The sequence below is a fragment of the Mustela nivalis genome, assembly GCF_964662115.1.
Source record: "Mustela nivalis genome assembly, chromosome: 8".
Lineage (NCBI taxonomy): Eukaryota > Metazoa > Chordata > Mammalia > Carnivora > Mustelidae > Mustela > Mustela nivalis.
In genome coordinates, this window is record NC_139027.1 from 54,860,740 (window position 1) to 54,878,618 (window position 17,879).

Below are 17,879 nucleotides of genomic sequence, written 5' to 3' on the forward strand. Positions count from 1 at the left end.
GCAAGTGTCATTATAAAGGGAGATTTCACACAGAAGAGGAGAAGCCACTGTGACTGTGGAGGTAGAGATAGAAGTGATTTAGTCACTGATCAAGGACTACTAGCAACCTCCAGAAGTTGGAAGAGGCAAGGGGCAGATTCTCCCTTAGAGTCTCAAAAAGGAGTGTGGCCCTGTCTACACCTTGGTTTTAGCTCTGAAAGACTTGTTTTGGACTCTGGCCTTCAGAAGCATAAAAGCTTGAATTTATGTTGTTGTTAGCCACTAGTTTGTGGTAATTTGTTACAGCAGCCATAGGAAACTAAGACAGTGGTATTGTGGTCTACTGTTTTATTTCAAACATTTTTCTTCATTTATTTTTAAAGTCATATAGAGTAAAATTCACTGTTTTTGCTGTACAGGTCTTTGAGTTCTGACAAATTATTAGATTCATGTAATAACTACCACAGATATATACTACACAATATATAGAATAGTTGAGGAAGTAGAACAAAGCTGGAGACATCAAAGTTTCTGATTTCAAACTATATTGCAAAGCTATAATAATCAAAATAGTATGATATTATCATTAAAGCAGATACATAGAATAGAGAGCCCAGAAATAAACCCATGCATATATGACCAATTAATTTATTATAAAGAAGCCAAAATATGTAGTAGAATGTAAGATAATGAAACAAGAGCCTTATCTTACATCATACACAAAAACAACTCAAAATAGATTAAAGATTGGAGTGTAAAACCTGATATAAAACCCCTAGAAGAAAATGTAGGTGATAGGCTTTTTGACATCAGTCTTGGTAATGATTTTTTTAAAATCTGACATCAAAAACAAAGACAATAAAAGCAAAAATGAGTAAGTGAGGCTACAACAAACTAAATAGCTTTTATACAACAAAGGAAACCATCAACAAAATGGAAGGCAACCTATAGTATGAGAGGAAATATTTTCAAATTATATATCTGATAAGGGATTAATATAAAAGTATATAAAGAACTCACACAACTCAATTTCAAAAAAACAAACAATAAAACCCCCCAAAAATCGGATTAAAAAATGTGCAGGGAAACTGAATAGACATTTTCCAAAGGAGACACAAATGACTAAGAGGTCCATGAAAAGATGCTCATCACTGTGCATCAGGGAAATGCACATCAAAACCACAATAGGATACTACCTTACATCTGTTAGAATAGCAGTCATCAAAAAGATAAGAGGTAGGTGTTGGTGAGGTTGTGGAGAAGAGGGAACCCTTGAGTACTTTGGGGAAATGAAAATTGGTGGAGCTGTTATGGAAAATAGTATGGCAGTTCTTCAAAAAATTAAAAATAGAAATGCCATATGCCATAGTCTGTCCTCTGATTATATATTCAAAGGAAATAAAAACAGGATCTCAAAGAGAAATCTGCACTCCCATATTCATTGCAACAACATATTCACAATTGCCAAAATTTGGAAACAGCCTAAGTGTCTATCAGTGGATGAATGGATAAAGAAGATGTGGTACATATATATGACGGAATATTACTCAGCCATGAAAAAGACAGAAAGCCTGTCATTTGTAAAAAGTGTGGACAAACTTTGAGGGTATTATGCTAACTAAAATAAGGCAGACAGAGAAAGGTAAATACTGTATGACATCATTTATAAATGAAATCTGAATAAAAAACAAATTCATAAAAAATGAGTACAAAGTGGTTGCCAGAGGCTGAGAGATTGGGAAAACAGAATAGTTACTAAAAGATTATAAACCTTAAGATGAATAAGTTCTGAAGATCTAATGTAAAACATGGTGGGGGAAATTTATTCACAATTTTTATGTGTATGAAATGACTATGATATAGACTTGAATTATCTTACAGGTCTTTTTTTTTTTTGGTCATTTATACTTCAATAAAGTAGAAATAAAAAAAAAGGAGAAAACGTGTCTATCACCCGTTGCCATACCCACCAATTATCCTTGTGCTACTCCTGTATAGTCAAACTCTCCCCACCTACTTAAACTCTGGCAGCCATGGAACAGTTTATAATTTTGCATTTTCTTTTTTTTTTTTTTTTTTTTTTTTTTTTTTTTTTTTTTTTTTTTTTTTTTTTTTAAATTTATTTTTTATTTTCAGCATAACAGTATTCATTATTTTTCACCACACCCAGTGCTCCATGCAATTCGTGCCCTTTATAATACCCACCACCTAGTACCCCAACCTCCCACCCCCCACCCCTTCAAAACCCTCAGATTGTTTTTCAGAGTCCACAGTCTCTCATGGTTCACCTCCCCTTCCAATTTCCCCCAACTCCCTTCTCCTCTCTAACGAATGCCATATAAATGGAGTCAATCAGCATATAGTTTTTTGAGTCTAATTCTTTCACTTCATGTAAACATTTGAAATATATCTCATGTTGTTGCATGTGTTAATAATTCATTCCTTTTTATCACTGAATAGTATTTTATTTTATGGATATGCCACAGTTAGTTTATCCATTCCTTGATTGGGGAACATTTAAGTTGTTTCCAGTTGTTAGTAATTATGGGTAAAGTTTCTGTAAAGATTCATAAACAGGTTTTTGTCAGCACACAGGTTTTTATTTTACTTTAGTAAATATCTATGAGTGGAATCAATGGGTTGTATGGTGGACATATGTTTAACTTTATTTATTTTATTTTATTTTTTTAAAGATTTTATTTATTTATTTGACAGACAGAGATCACACATAGGCAGAGAGGCAGGCAGAGAGAGAGAGGAGGAAGCAGGCTCCCCGCTGAGCAGAGAGCCCGATGTGGGGCTCGATCCCAGGACCATGGGATCATGACCTGAGCTGAAGGCAGAGGCTTTAACCCACTGAGCCACCCAGGCGCCCCATATGTTTAACTTTATAAGAAACTGCCAAACTAATTTCCAAGTGACTGTACTATTTTATATTCACACCAGCAATGTATTAGAATTCTACTTGCTTTACATCTTTTTCTAGTACTTGGCATTGTCATTTAAAAATCTTTTGAGGAATACTTGGGTGGCTCCTTCAGTTAAGCTTCTAACTCTTGGTTTTAAATCAAGTTGTAATCTCAGGGTCATGAGATTGAGCCCTGCATCAGGCTTAGCCCTGGGTGTGGGGTCTGCTTCAGATTCTCTTATTCCCTCTTCCCCTCCTCCCTGCTCATGTGCTCTCTTTCTAAAAAAATAAGTAAAATAAAAATCTTTTTATATTTTACTTTATCCATTCTAATGCTTCTATAGTGGTATCTCATGTTTTTTGTTTGAATTTCCCTAATGACTAAGTATGCTAAGTATATTTTGTTTGTATATAACACCCAGTACTCCATGAAATATGTGCCCTCCTTAATATCCTTCACTGGGCTAACCCATCTCCCCACCCCCTTCCCCTCTGAAACCTTCAATTTGTTTCTTGGAGTCCATAGTCTCTTATAGTTTGTCTCCTTGTCTGATTTTCCCCCCTTCGTTTTTCCCTTTCTTTTCCTAATGTCCTCCATGCTATTCCTTATGTTCCATAAGTAAGTGAAACCATATGATAATTGTCTTTCTCCACTTACTTCACTTAGCATAATCTCTTCCAGTTCCATCCATGTCAATGCAAATGGTGGGTGTTCACCTTTTCTGATGGCTGAGTAATATTCCATTGTATACATCTTTTTTATCCATTCATCTGTTGAAGGGCATTTCGGCTTCTTCCATAGTTTGGCTATTGTGGGCATTGTTGTTATGACCATTGGGGTGCATGTGCCTCTTCTTTTCACTGCATCTGTATCTTTGGGGTAAATATCCAGTAGTGCAATAGCTGGGTCATAAGGTACCTCTATTTTTAACTCTGAGTAACCTCCATAGTGTTTTCCAAAGTGGCTGTACCAACTTGCATTCCCACCAACAGTGTAAGAGGGCTTCCCTTTCTCCACATCCTCTCCAACATTTGTTGCTTCCTGCTTTGTCAATTTCTTTTTTAAAGATTTTATTCATTCATTTGAGAGAGAGACAGAGACAGAGACAGAGACAGAGTATAAGCAAGGGAAGAAGCAGAGCAGAAGGAAAGGGAGAAACAGATTCCCTGGTGAGCTGGGAAGCTCAACATGGGACTTGATCCCAGGACCTGGAGATCATGACCTGAGCTGAAGGCAGACGCCCAACCATCTGAGCCACCCAAGTGCCCTCTGCCTTGTCAATTTTTGCCATTCTAACTGATATAAGGTGATATCTCAATGTGGTTTTGATTTGAATTTCTCTGATCACCAAGACAGCATGGTACTGGCATAAAAACAGACACATAGATCAGTGGAACAGAATAGAGAGCCCAGATATGGAGCCTCAGTTCTATGGTCAACTAATCTTTGACAAAGTAGGAAAAAATATCCAATGGAAAAAAGTCTCTTCAGTAAATGGTGCTGGGAAAATTGGACAGCTACCTACAGAAGAATGAAATTTGACCATTCTCTTACACCATATGCAAAGATAAACTCAAAATGGATGAAAGACCTCAGTGTGAAACAGGAATACATCAAAATCTTAGAGGAGAACATAGGTAGTAACCTCTTTGACATTGACCACAGCAACTTCTTTCAAGACACAGCTCCAAAAGGCAAGGGAAACAAAAGTGAAAATGAACTTTTGGGACTTGAAGATAAAAAGCTTCTGGACAGCAAAGGAAACCATCAACAAAACAAAGAGGCAACCCACAGAATGGGAAAAGATAACTGCAAATGACGCTACAGATAAAGGGCTGGTATCCAGGATCTATAAAGAACTTCTCAAACTCAATACCCAAAAAACAAGTCAAAAAATGAGCAGAAGGCATAAACAGACACTTTTCTTTTCTTTTCTTTTCTTTTTTTTTTAAAGATTTTATTTATTTATTTGACAGACAGAGATCACAAGTAGGCAGAGAGGCAGGCAGAGAGAGGAGGAAGCAGGCTCCCTGCTGAGCAGAGAGCCCAATGCGGGGCTCGATCCCAGGACCCTGAGATCATGACCTGAGCCGAAGGCAGAGGCTTTAACCCACTGAGCCACCCAGGCACCCCGAACAGCACTTTTCTAAAGAAGACGTGTGAATGGCTAACAGACCCATGAAAAAATATTCCATATATATTTTTAGTATTAGCTTGTTGGTGTCTACAAAAAAGCATGGTATTTTGAATTGGATTTCATTGACTCTATAGGTCAACTTGGGAAGAGTTGACATTTTAACAGAATTAAGTCTTCCCCAACTTGTATTTTTAACCTCCACAAATAAGTCAGCATATAAACTTAATTTTGTAGTCATTGGTTGTTTAGAAATTTCCATGGTTTTCTAATTTCTTTGTTCATCATTACCTCTGTGCTGTGCTTCTCCATTCAGTTTCCTTGCTTCTGAAGTACCTTCTTCATTGTGACTATTTGTAAATAAAACGGGTAATATTTGGAGTGGCAAATTCTTTTAGCATTTATGTTTTTCTATCTTTTTCTCTTTATTTTGGTGTTCTGCATTGTCATCTTGATGTGCTTATACATAATTAAATTTTTCTCCTGCTTAGGATTCATGATTCTGGAATTTGTGGATTCATGACTTTAATCAGTTCTGGGAACTCTTGTTCATTATATCTTCAGGAATGCCTCACTTTCTTTCTCCAAATTACTCTGGAAGAGTGTGTGTGTGTGTGTGTGCGCACACACACGTGTGCATATGCGCACGTGTGCATATATGCACTTGTAGTTGTCTTCTCATATTTTCCATCTCTGTACAGGATTTTCTGGGCAATTTCTTTAGATCTGTTCTTCAGTTTACTAATTCCTCTGTTATTTTCTCAGTTTTTAATAATATCTATTGCTTTTAATTTTATTATAGTTTTCATTTCTAGAAGTATTATTTGGTTATTTTTAAAATCTAGTTGCTCATTTTTCTTGGTGTTTTGTTCTTATGAATTTTTATTCCTTCAGTTTGCCTTTATTTTGCATTAATTTTTTTTACATAGATATTTTTACATAGCTGTGTTGTATACATTTTCTGTAGGTTCTTTTCCTGTTCATATTCTGTCTGCTGACTCTCAGTCACGTGACTTTTTTGCAGGTGAGTTGTGTAATTGTTCTTTGGGAGTTAAAAATTGGGAGAGCTTTACATTTGTTGGGGTATTATCTCTATAGGATCAGATTTTATATAATTTTCTGGTATGGACATGAAACCCATACAATGTAAAGGCCTGTGGTTTTGATTTCTCAGGGGATCCCCCTCTCCAACATATTCTATGCTAAAGGATAGATTTTTTTTAAAGGATTTTATTTATTTATTTGACAGAGATCACAAGTAGGCTCCCTGCTGAGCAGAGGGTCTGGGGGCTCAATCCCAGGACCCTGAGATCATGACCTGAGCTGAAGGCAGAGGCTTAACCCACTGAGCCACCCAGACACCCTGATTCTTGTTTCTTTTCCAGTATCTCTTACCTTCTTCTACCTGTCATTCCTCCCTGTAGCCCCATAGCACTGAGTCAGCTCCCCATGGTGAATGCTTTTCATTTATGGAACTAGGCATTTTTCTTCATGTTCTTGTAAACTCAAGTATTTATTTCAAGGATTCTGTTGTTGTTAAATGCTTATATCTTGTTAATTCTTGAGAAGGGTAAACATCACTGTTAGCTGGACTTGCCACCTTGCTGGAAGAAATCCTGCAGATTATCCATTTCTTGTCTACCCTACTCCACCAGTTATTGAAACTAAGTACCATTTCTTACAGATTTTCTTTCTTTCATAATACCTAGTATAGTATTTATGTGTAGTATATGCCAAAAATTGCTTGTGGAAGGAATGCATGGAAGTGAAGTGTGTGTTTTAGGATTCTCTGGTAGAATGGAGAATAAGTTATTTCTGGAAATGTGGTAAAAATAGAAGAATAATTGTATCACTTTGGTGAGATTAAATTCTTTTGATCTATCCAGATTCATTCTCTCTGCACTTTTCTGCCCTATTCTGTGTCCTAGGGAGACTAACCATTATGAATGAATTATCTAAGCTCCCCCGGTCTCTGAGTTCCACTGGAGTTGGGCTAATGAGAAATACCAGTAGGACAAGGAAAAACAAGAAAAGAATAGGTTAAAGTAGGGCTTCTCAAACTTTAATATGCCTACAAATTACTTGGGAATCTTTCTGAAATGAAAATTCTGAATAATTAGGTCTGAGGTGTAGTCCACAGTTCTACATTTCTGCCAAACTCCTGGGTGATTGCTGTGGTGTTCTGAGGACCACTCTGTAAGTGTCAGGGGTTAGATATTTTTCCCTTCCTTGGATGTCTACATTCCAGCACTGACTGTCCATCCCTCTTTGACAATGGTTCTCTACTTTAGCTATATACATTAGAATTATCTATGAGGTTTTTAAAAACCTGATGCCCTGGCTACATCCCATATACATTACATCAGAATCTTAAGGGGTGAGACCCAGGTGTCAATAATTCTTAAAGCTCCTGTGTACAGCCAGGGTTGAGAACAATGGATAGATCTTTGACTAGAGGATCTGTTGGTTGCCCTCTTTTCCATGGCTGCAACTCTCCAAAAGCAATGATGACCTTGTTTCTCCGACTCCTGGCTCCTTCAGATCTATGAGTAGTAGTGGTTTCTGGTTGTTGCTAGTTACAGAGTGTCTCAGCCTCCTATTTAGATTCCCTTAACCCACCCACATCTCATTAAATAGTCCCTTTAATGAATTACAATACCTACCCTTTATCTGTTGTTTTGCTTTCTGCAGTTTCAGCTATCCATGGATACTGTGGTCCAGAAGCAAATGATGATCCTTCTTCTGACATGTTGTCAGAAGGTCAGTAGTAGCCTAATATTAGATCACATTGCCCATGTCATTCACTTCACTTCATGCCATCAGGTAGGCATTTTATTTTCTCATATCATCACAAGAAGAAAAAGGATGAGTATAGAAAAGTAAGATTTTGAGAGACAAAGACAAAATTCACATACTTTATTATAGTATATTGTTATAATTGTTCTTTTCTTTTTTTACCATTTATTGTTATTGGAACTCCTTTTTTTTTTTTTTTTTGTAAAAGATTTTATTTATTTATTTGTCAGAAAAAGAAAGAGACAGAGAGAGCACAGGCAGGGGGAGTGGCAGGTTGAGGGAGAAGCAGGCTCCTGGCTGAGCAAGGAACCCAATGTAGGACTTGATTCCAGAACTGTGGGATCATGACCTGAGCCAAAGGCAGACATTTAACCAACTGAGCCACCTGTGTGCCCTTGTGGTTAAACTCTTTGTGTACCTAAAATATAAATTAAATTTTATCAGAGGTATGTATAGGGTAAAACAACAGTATATAATGGATTTGGTACTATCCTTGGTTTCAGGCATCCACTGGAGGTCTTGGGACATATCCCTTAAGCATAAGGGGGCAGAGGACTATTCTACATTAAACTCTCAGCTCTTTCTTGCCAAAACTCTTGTTGATATTTTCAGACAACAGATTTGATTTTTATTTTGTAGGTAATTTGGAAACCAGTGTAGTCTTAGGAATAGTGTCAAGTTCAAAATTGTGCATTAGTTATTGTTTTCAAATGAAATTTTTCATTTCACATACTTCACTGACTTTTTGAAATTAGAGAAAAGAAGTAATATAATTTAGTTTCCTTTTTTAAAAAAATATTTTATTTATTTGAGAGAGAGATGTAGGGGAGGGACACAAGGAGAGAAAGAGAGAGAGAGAAACAGACTCCCCATTGAGCATGGAGCCCTGATGTGGGGCTCAATCTCACTATCCTGAGATCATAACCTGAGCTGAAATTAAGAGTTGGATGCTTAACTGACTGAGCCACCCAGATGCCCTACATTAATTCAGTTTCTAAATATTGTTCTTTAGCCATGATATAGCCATATCTGTAGATCAGATTATTGATTTCTTCCTCATTAGGATTTTCTTGAACTTGCACTGTTACCGAAAAGCTGAGTCAAATCACTATGCTATTGATCTCTTGGTTTTCCTTGGAAAGTAAAGGCAATTCCATTGCTTTGTGACTCGTGATGTTATCACTTGAAGTAGGGAGGTGTTTTTTTTTTTTTTTTTTTCCCTAGAATAGAAGGTTTTTTTTTTTCTTGAGTACTACCCACTTCCTTAGAGTTCACATTTCAAGAACTTCCTGGATATTCTGACTAAATTGCCATTGTAAGAGGCTCTCCATTTCAATTTCTCAATTCTCTACCAATAATCCTGCATTTAATCCTAGCAAAGGACTTTCCCTACAAAGACCCCTAAACCATCATCATTCTCCAGGAGAAAATTACTCTCTAATCTTCCCCTCGATTTCTTGTAAACATTGAGCCTCTGGCACTCTAACCAGAGCATTGTTAGCCTTTTGTTTCTTCCATATAAATGGGCTTTTGCAATCAGACTTGAGTATAATCTTGAACTGAACTCAAGTGAAGAAATGATTTCCTCCCTGATGTATTAAAACTCTGTAGTGGGGAGAAGAAAAGGTTTATCATTTGTTTTCACTGCTGAAAACAGTGTAAGGGTTTCCTGCTACTAATCCTAATTTAGGGCCATGCCCCTATTTTTAAAATAGGTGTAAAAAAACATCAACTTGAGAAAGTGGTTTTTGAATGAATCAGTGTATCATAACTCCAGCTACAGATCTGGATGCTTTAGCTCAGCCCATTTGGGAATATTCTCTTCTTCCCTGTAGTTTCTTTCTTCTCTTTCGTAAGACTGGAGAGAAGAGGGAAGGTCAGGAGTTGGCTAAAACATGATGACAAATAATCATGTTGCCAGGTGACTTCTCATTTGTATGATAGAATATACTGGTTTGAAAAAAAATTAGGACATGTTTGATTGGGGCCTTCAGAAAGAGAGTTATATGTAAGACACACTTGCCCAAGCCTTTTTGGAACTATTATTCCTAAAGGATCTGCTTGCTGCTATGTAGATGCAATCTAAAAGATTGAAAAATTAAAACCATCAGTGTGCACTGTGAAAGAAAATGAGCTTCTTAGGCTTTAGTGGACTTTTAAATATGTGAATTTTTGGTAAGCTAATTCAAATGTTAATAAAAAAGATAAGAGAATTGATCTGAATGTCTTTATTCTTATACTCATAAGCCAAATCCTGCACATTAGTTCAGAAATATTGAACCTTTAAACAATTATAAACACCCCTTTTCTAATTATTTAGATTGAAGTACTTCTAAGGATTGCATCTAGGCATGTAGTTATGGAAATGAATGTTTTTGTAAGGTTTTTTTTTTTTTCCTTTTATAATGTCTTCAGTTTCTTTCTTTTATAAAACCTAGAAATGTTTCAGGTGTTTTGGAATGTTGTTGTAGTTATTTATGGGCAATAGATAAATTGATTAGTAACAGGCTAATGGATCTCCTTGTTCCATAGTATGTCTTTCATATTCCGTGGCTCAGATACACATTTGTAAAAGAACAGTGGACATACAGTTATAGAAACCATATTTGCTAAAGGAAAGCCTCATATACAGCACAAATCACAAATAAGCATTCATACAAATCCATTGGTTTTGGAATTATGTTTGCTTTCTTAATTACTTTTTCTAAAGATCAATATTAAAAGCAGTTTGCTAAGAAAAAGATTAAGGAACTATTTTAGTTTATTAATAAAGATGAAAAAGAGAAATGACAACCAAATGCAGTGCATGATCCATGATATTTTGAACCATTAAAACATTGTTGTGATACTCAATAAACTCTGAATGAAATCTATAAACTAGATAGTAATACTGTATTCATGTTAATTATCTGATTCTGGTATTTGTGTGTAGTTTTGTAAGAGGATGTCCTTCCTTATTAGGAAACACGTAGTATTTAAGGCTAAAGGAGGATCACATCTGTAGCTTATTCTCAAAATGATTGAGAAAACATGTTTGTATGCATATACACAAAACATAGATGTGCAGGTAAGGCATATACATATGAGTGTATGCCTGTCCTTGTGTTTACACGCACACAAAACAGAGATAGATAAAGCACATATGGTTAAATACTGACATTTGGGGAATGTGGATGAAGTCTATACAGGAATTTTTTTTTGATTAATAAATTAAAAATTAAAAAGATTTAAAAATCAGTTCTTTTTTTAAAGACAGGAGTTCTTGCAACTCTTTTCTGTGAGTCTGAAATTAGGTCAAAATTTAAAATTAAAAGAAAAAAAAAAACACTGTGTGTTTTTGACGAGGGAACCAGCTTTCTCAGAAGCAATAAGATAGGAAGGAAAAAAAAAAACCCAATCATTTATAGGAGATTGTAGGTTCTATTAAAACTTAGTAAACAATATTAGTCTATGTATTTTCATATGGATATTCTTCAAAACCACAACTAAGTTTTCATTCAGGAGATTATGTTCAATGATTTAGAATAAATCCACCCGGAAAGCTGGAAGTAGTCATTTCTGTAATGTTTCACCTTGTAGTTGTTGTCAAATGCCAAGATGCCTTTGTGTATTAAATACGATGTTATATGTTTATTTTCATGAGCAGTGATACTTTTCAGATGTTTGTTTCATTAGCCTACCTACTTTTCTTCTTTCTGGTAGTGAAAACACTGGGTCCTTTTAATTTCAGAGTAAACAGGAAATACACAGAGGATTCTTTCCTTCTTGTTAGATTTGCTATTTCTTGTGAAACGTTAAATGTATTAAATGATGGGGAGTAGTTCTACTTCTATTTCCACAAATCTTTTCTTCAAAACATTTTTCCCCTTTGCCTCAGACACTTCTTAGTCCGTATATATTTTTTCACGAGACTCCACCTTCCTTATGCGCAGACCCATGTGCTCCAGGGCAGGCGGCCTCATTCCCATTTCTGGGGGAGTACCCTTCCTAGTCCAGATCACCTAGTGGCGATCCCATTTCCCTCGCCAGTGACTGGGCTTCGGAATCATTATGCTCATGTTTAGCTAAACAAAAATGCTGATCATGATTTAAGGAGCATTTAATTTACTCCTGAGAAAAAGAGGTTTTGCTGCTTTACTGTGGAGTCGGGGTATGAATCCTGGAAGTGAGCAGCTATCGTAGGACAAAGATGGTAAAGGACAGGGCAGTGGAAAGACTGAAAGACTCTAGGTACTTGATGACATCTATGAGCTGCTGAATCAGTCAGCCTTGGAACTAAAATTTCCCAATGACTCTGAATCTGTGTTACCTGAAGGCAAATATATGTGAACCTATTATTATATATCCTGGAAGATTTTTATAATTTTTTTAATTACATGATTTATTATTCAAAAACCAGTTCATTCATCAAACCAACCAGATGATGTATAGGCTTTTTAAATTTCACTTAAACTATAGAAATGCCATTTCCTTGAGTCATAGTCACCATCTCATTCACCTTCTGAGGTGCATAATAACATTTCAGAAAGGGAGATTTGCGATAAAGAAGACGAAGGAATTGTGGCTCAAAATGGAGGTAATGTTATTTGCCTACTTCATAAATGAATGTGAGAATTAAATATGTGACCGTATTTAAAGCTCATAGAACAGTGGCTGACAGGTAGTGAGTTCACAGTGATTGTTAACAATAGCAATGATAGTAATAATTATTCCTTTTTATGTCTTTTATTGCTAATAAACGTACCATCTCAGATTCTTTGAGAAGCAAATGAACACTACCAATGAATTTAATTTCATAAGAGTTTCAGGGAGTAAATAACTCTCAATTCCTAGATGAAAAACTTGAAAACTTGAATCGTATAGACAGAACTTTCCACCATCTACAAGTATGCTTTTGGGTATTATACTGATACCACGTCCACCGTAATAAAATTTTGAAGGGCAATATGATACAGTGTGGCATTTATGAAATTCTAGTTAGGCCACAATAGTGGCCTAATAAGATCGGTTAGTGGAACTGCAACCAGAATTTTAAAGAATTGAACTATAATCAACAGGATGACTAAAATCAGAGTAAGCTGCATGTATAAAGTTCAGTATTATTTCATGAAGCTGGTTCAGTAGCATATGTGTATGTTGGGTTATATTATAGAATGTATTTCTCACTGTGAGTTTCGGTCATTGGTATGGCAGAAAAACATGGGCTGTGTGGCAAGACAGACTTGGCCTCAAATACCTATCTTACTGGTTTCTTATATGGAAAAAAGCGTGGTACTGTGCCTATAGCATAATATGCACTCAGAGCAGGGTCCCTTCTTTCTTGCCTCTGTCTACAGGCTTCCTCCTCCTCTTCCCCAGGTGGACTTGTGCTTATGAAACCATAAAGTAAAACAGCACTGACATTAGCAAAGTGTCTTCAAACAAACAGATATCACTGTTTTCTGTATTATATATTCATCCAAGTGATGTGAGTCCTGAAGCAGGGAAGATCAATTATATTTAACAAATAGTTTCTCATGTCTTCCTCACAGCTAAGAAATTATTCTGATCTCTTCTTAAAATAGCAGATACTTGTTTAGAACTATTGATTATTCTCAGTTTGGTTACCATGGCAGAATGACACACTATGCATTAAAAAAGGAAGTGTGAGGACAGTGGGCCACTCTGGTACGCTGAGCACTTGGGCTGAGTGCCCAGATGCCACCTGACCAGGTGTGCCAAGGCCACAGGGTCCTGTCACAGGTGAAGGAGGGGGAATGGGGAGATACATGCATTAATTCATGCTGATACCACTATTCCACGGAGCCCCCATTACCGCAGGAGCAGATCCTTTGTTTTATTTTCTCCACGTTCCATGCTTTTATTTGGTTTTGCTCACCTTAACTCCGTATTTACTGTGAGTCCTAGGGAGAAGGGAAAAAAAAACCAAAATGTTTGGTTTTGCTGATGGTACTGAACAAAACAAGAGACTGATTATCCTCTTGCCCTCCCTCCCCTCTTCTTTTCTTTCTTTTCCTCTACCTCCTCCTCCCTTTCCTCTTTCCTTTTCTTCTTCTTTAATAAAATATCTATCTTGGCGCTTGAACTTAGTGAAACTGCTGAGTTAGTCAAGGCAGTAAATCGAACGGGTCCCTTTTACCTCTAGAAAATAGGAAAGCATCCTTCTGCCATTGAGATGGCACCCTTGGCAGGATCAAGTGCTACTGTTCACAGGAAGGCAGGAAAGTACATTATCACTTCAGGGCTGTCATTACCAGAGGGTTTCACTGTGAACTATAGCATTCAGGGAAAGCGGGCAGGAGGGAAAAGGGGAGGACAGATGAGCAGAAAGGGAAGGAAATAAAAAGCAAGATTTTGTTTGTTTGTTTGTGAGGCTGACCAAAATGGTGATTGATATTGATACTAGAGGATTTCAACTCGAAAGCAAAACATCAAACAGCTTTCATTTAAAAGATGATTAAGACAATCACCTTCCTCTTTTATCCTGTAGGTACATATATGGACAAACACAGGCTCAGCCACACCCATGGCTTCAACTGATCAAACCTGCCAAGACAAGATCTTCTGTTTAATTATAAACCTCAAGATGTATATTTTAGTGCCAGGGAAATCTCAAAGAGATCAATTCATTTTATTTTTTCTTGCTGTTTATAGAAAAAAAAAAACCCCACAGTTTAAGATTTTTTTCCCCTCTTTGGTATAAAATTTTAAATTTATCTTAATAAATCACTTATGTAATATCTCAACTTACAGCAATCAAATGGCTAAAGATATGAGAGTGCTTTAAATTTTTAAATTTAGTTTGTAATACAGTTGCCCTAAGTAATGTTATCACCATTTTAGAGAAATTTTGCTGAAGGCAAAGGAGGAAAGTTCATCATCTTGGGTTTTGCTTCCTTCATTCCTTTATACCCAGGTTGCTTAGCACAGACACTGAGCTCTTACCCGAGAGCAATTATAATAATTTTTGTCTGTTTCTTCGAAGTCTGTTTTCTGTCTGGATTCTGTTGTGTAGCATATCAGATAAGCAGATCCCTAATGAGTTCACAGTCAGCTGGTTAGTTCCTGGATGTGTAGCAGGCCCTGTAAATCGAGTTATGGGTAGCAGGTTACTCCCTCCATCCTGCCTACACTAAGGTTTCTAATTTTATTGCAGAACAATTCACCTTTAGCAACAGAGAAATCATCATCATTATTTTTTTAAAACAACAGTGGTAAGCAAGGTGCTGTAGAAAAAGCAAACAGTATGGGATAGCTATTATTATATGGAAGAGCTACTCTTCCCTACAGGACCATCTGTTTTCCCAATAAAAAAATACAGTGCTTCCCTGAGTTATTTTTTAAAGGGCTTAAGCAGTCATTCAGATAATCAGACTTCATTGCTGTGAAATTTCATCAAAGTATACTCAATCCTTGAACTCATATCTGGGTCCATTTTGCCAATCAGATAAAACTTCGTAGGCTTTTTCCTAGAGGCATGAGGGTTAACTTGATCTTATTGCATTGCAAAAGATTTTGTGCTACAAACCATTTTTCATAAAAGCTATTTGTTGTGTTAGGAGAACTCCAGACAGGCTCTTTTTTAGAATAGATTTGGGGGTGGGGGATGACTTGCTTTCCCTTGTCACTTAGGGTGCAATGAAAATTCTTAGAAATTTTTACAAGTTACCAGCAGACTGCATGAAGAGACAAAAATGATATGGGGGAAATTAGCATCTTAGTAAGTAAAAATGTTATTTTTCTTGAACAGACCAACAATTATTTAAAAGAAAAAAAAAGGAAAAAGGAAAAAGGAAACAACCCTAAGGAAATCCGTACTTTGGAAGCACTGAATTCATTTGTCTGAAGAGTGTCACTTTTTCTTTTCTCTCCCCTTCCCTTCTCTTCCTTTCCCCTTTCCCTTCCCTTTTCTTTTCTTTTCTTTTCTTTTCTTTTCTTTTCTTTTCTTTTCTTTTCTTTTCTTTTCCCCTTTCCTTTCCTATTCTCTTCTCTTCCTTTCCTTTCCTTTCTTTTCTGGACTTAGAGGTTGAAGCCACCTAACTCCTTTTTTTTTTCCTTTGAAAGGTCAGCTACCCAAGTCCTGCCCACTCACATCCACTCCAGCACAAACAGCCTTTGCATCAAAAAAGCACTAGGTGGTGCCCATTTTCTTTGCCGGTGAAAGAGCTGAATTTCCCCAAGGGAGTCACTCAGGGGAAGTTGATCAGCCCCCAGCCCCACACAGTGCGGTCCCCTCCTCTGACAGATGACCAGGAGCATGGTGTCGTGTTCAGTCATTTCCCTAAAGTATCCTGGGGATTGCCAGTTTTAAGTCAGAGTTTTGGGTTTTGGAAGTCAGTAGTTTTAAATGCGAAGTTAAGAGTGGAGGGTTGGTAGTGGCAAAAAGCTTTGAATATTCTCTTTGAAAAGAAAAGATAAGAGGAATAAAGGCTGTAACCCTGCCATCTGTGTCTCTAAAAAGTCCTGGTTCTCTCTCTTTGCCAAAGCTTCCCTTCTGCCAGATCATTCAGACAATGCATTCACATGCTAGTTTAATTTTTCCCATTTTTACCCATAATTAAGCTATACAAATAATAAAAGAAAATAAAGATTAACCTTAAATTTCAAATTGCCTCCTCATGAAGATAATTCTTTGTTAGATCAGTGTGGTGAAACTGAAGATTTTGCATATCTATGTTCACCCCCTTACTATTTGAAGAGGTGGCTGTATGCCACTGAGTTTACTCCCTTAAAAAAAAATCTTATTAGGCACGCTTACCATATTGTTGGTTTGTGAGCAAGGAGAGCAAATAACTGGCTAAGAAGATGTTTTCTTCAGGACAATTTTATCCAGGCAATATGTCCATCAGATTTGTTTCAGAATTTAGGAGTATTTTGAAAGTTTTTGTTCTTGTAAAGATCTGGTATCAGCAGTTGGGTATGATCATTATGTTGCCACAAAATGAAAAGGAGAAAGGAATATATGGACTTTTTTTTTTCTTTTAGTTGAAATAAGCAATATGATTGTCAATCTATTACCTATTCTCTGAAATTTGGCTGAATAGCGTTAATTTGCCCAAATGTACTCATTATGCTCTGAAGAGGGCAAGAAAATAGTTTTTTGAGTGTTAAAAAGTGGACTCTTACAGTAAAACCTGAACCCTGTTTCCTAGTTGGTTAACCATATTCCAAAATAAAGGGAAAATAAAGATTGTTTGTAGTTTTAGAAAGTCAAACTAAGAAAAAAGCTTTATTATGAAACTACAAGAATTATTTCTGTGCTCTAGCTGCCCTGTCATATGTCATGACATGTGGCAGGTTGACTGCTCATTAATTCTATTTATATCAGTATGATAATCCACCCCACTGAGTACACATGTGTTAAAATATTCATAAATTATGTTTATTGCGAACAAATATACATTAAATGCCAAAAGAAGACCATTATTTAAAGACAAAACTAGTCAACAATCAAATAAGCATAGCGTTTTTACTGTCAGTCCACCACATTATGTTTTATCAAATTCACATTAATTGCTTCTCCTTCCAGTGCCTCATAGGGAGTGTTTATCTTTTGTTTTTAAACTGTAGAAAAGAAATAGATTTTATAGAAAAGGAATAAACTTGGAAAACAAAAGATGTTATATTACCTGACCAATCATAATATCAACTGGAAGAAACCATCTAAAGAGAAATGTACTTCTGGCCTCCAAAATGTTAAAAAACATGTCATCTGAATCCTAATATAGACTTGAATTGAATTTGAGGGTGTTTCATGAAATTGCAGACCAAATTAAATAAATCAGATAACTTTTTGATAAATGGCTGTAAATAAAAACGAGGGATTTATATATATCTTGGAAATAAATATATAAGGGATGGTTAAGAAAATCTAGAGCACTGGGAATTGAAACCAACAATTAATATAAACTGTAGCACACAGTGTTTTAAAACTTACTACTTCCAAATGAAACCATCTTGAACTATTCTATTTTGAGTGATTTCGGTGAAAAAGTTGAGGTGATTATTCTTTTTACAAGCTGCCTGGGCAGTTACAGACCATAGGGGAAAAGTTTGAATTC

At 36.2% G+C, this 17,879-nt stretch overlaps 1 long non-coding RNA gene across 2 annotated transcripts in view; it reads left to right on the forward strand.

The window, feature by feature from the left end:
- Positions 1-17,879, forward strand: part of LOC309871264 — a 51,013-nt gene that overhangs the window by 26,263 nt on the left and 6,871 nt on the right. The window contains exon 3 of one of the 2 annotated variants that reach the window (XR_014315152.1): positions 5,990-6,046. The exons of the other annotated variant lie outside the window; for it this stretch is intronic. This is a non-coding gene — a long non-coding RNA (uncharacterized lncRNA). The remainder of the gene's footprint in view (positions 1-5,989; positions 6,047-17,879) is intronic. 2 annotated transcript variants of the gene reach the window in all.